This window comes from Myotis davidii, unplaced genomic scaffold (genome assembly GCF_000327345.1).
Source record: "Myotis davidii unplaced genomic scaffold, ASM32734v1 scaffold765, whole genome shotgun sequence".
Taxonomy (NCBI): domain Eukaryota; kingdom Metazoa; phylum Chordata; class Mammalia; order Chiroptera; family Vespertilionidae; genus Myotis; species Myotis davidii.
In genome coordinates this window covers 1,168,111-1,169,890 of record NW_006296056.1, presented here as the reverse complement: position 1 = coordinate 1,169,890, position 1,780 = coordinate 1,168,111, and positions in this window count along the sequence as shown.

The following is a 1,780-nucleotide window of genomic DNA, read 5'->3' as shown; positions in this document are numbered from 1 at the left end:
TACCTCCCCCTAAGCAACCATCTCCCCATCCCCCACGCCCCCCAGGTCAAATGCTTCCTAGATGGAGTCTTTCCTCTTTTCTCCCTGCAAATCCTAATCTCTCCTTTGAGTCCCCACTGGTGCTTACCAGCTTGAAGCGCCGCCACTTACTAGGGACTTGACCACAGTAAGTAACTAATTCTTCGCAGGCCTCTTCCCCTGTAAAATGGGGCAGAAAAACACAGCACACAAAGCCCCACAGTGAAGTTGTAATACCAAGTGAAATAATCTGTCTAAGTGCTAAGAACAGTGCCTAACACATTACGGACCTCAGTAATGTTAGCTATTAGCATCATTTTAATTTTCATCTCTTAATCCTCAGCGTCTAGCTCTTAGTTGATGCTTAATTAGTGTTTGTTGAATGAATGGAAACTTAATATGGAAAAGGATTTATCCTTGGGTCTTGGACCTGGTTTTAGAAAATTAAGTATTAGCAGAAGAAGCGCAAAGACTCCAAATTGACCTGGTTCTCTCTTTAAAGGAAATGACAGATAAGGTGTGTGTTCCCCACCCACCACCCCCTCGGAGCTCCGTGCAGAGTCTGGCATACGTTTCGTGCTCACCCAAACCACACTGCACGAATGCACGCACACGACCTGGCAGGGTAGCCCTAGTGTAGGCAGTATCATTGTCTGTGGCCAGAATGACTTCCACTCCCCTACCCGCCCACCACAGACCGGGACTGGCGCCGGGCCCCAGGCTCTGCTGTGGAGTCTGGGGAGGGGGCAGGAATCGGGCGGCGGCCACGTGGGCCCCTTCCGTCCGCTCCCCACATCCTTTGTTTCCCACTGGCCGCGGCTCAGGAAGCTCTTTCTGCGAGTCACCGCGAAGGGGCGGCTGGGGAGCCTGGAGAAGCTATTTCCGTTCAATCCGGGCGGGTGGCAGGCGCGGGAGGGGCGTGGAGGTGGAGGCAGCGCAGAAGGCCTAGTGTTTGCTTTTATTTCATCCAACAGAAGGTTCTATTTGTGGAAGCGAACAGACGCTGAGGATTAGAACTGGGAGGGAGGCAGGAAAAGGGAAAAAAAAAAAAGCCACATCCACTACCACGCACAGGTCTTCCCCGGAACTACCGCGTGGGGGTGAATGACTGGTTCTGGAATTCATCACCTTTCCTATCCTCCCTTCCTCCCGCTGCACCCGGACCTCAGCGGCGCCCACGGCTCCAACCGGAGGTTCCTAGGCGCGGGGCTGTGAGGGGGATCCCCGTGGCCAAAGGCTTAACGGCGGGGCGACAGCGAGCGGGGGTGCTGAGAACGGCGGCGCGCGTGCCCGCAGACCATTGTGCTAGGTTTTTTTTCCACCCCTAGCGCCCCCGCGGACCCAGCTCCACCTCTGCTCCCCCCACCCTCCGCCTCCCCCTCCGCTCCGGTGATTGCTCGCTGGCGGCAAGGCCCGAGTCGTCGCAGCCACCTCATTGCACAACCCGGCTTCCCAACTGTTTACACAGCCCGGCCTGTGAGTGTGTGTGTATACAGCGTGAGTCACCGGGAGGCGGAGGAGGTGGAGGAAAGGAGAAGGAGGAGTGCACTGGCCGGGATCGCTGCGGCGCACACGCTCACTCAGTCACTCTCTCCGAGCGCGTCTCGCTCGCGCACACACACGCCGGGAGCTCGGAACGCGCACACTCCGAGCGCCGCGGAAAAGTTGAGACGGCTCTAGCTCCGGACTTCTTGCGTTGGGAAGTGCATCCGATCTGCCTTCTGTCGAACCTGCGGAACGCTGTCCTCGCGGCTCGGGACCT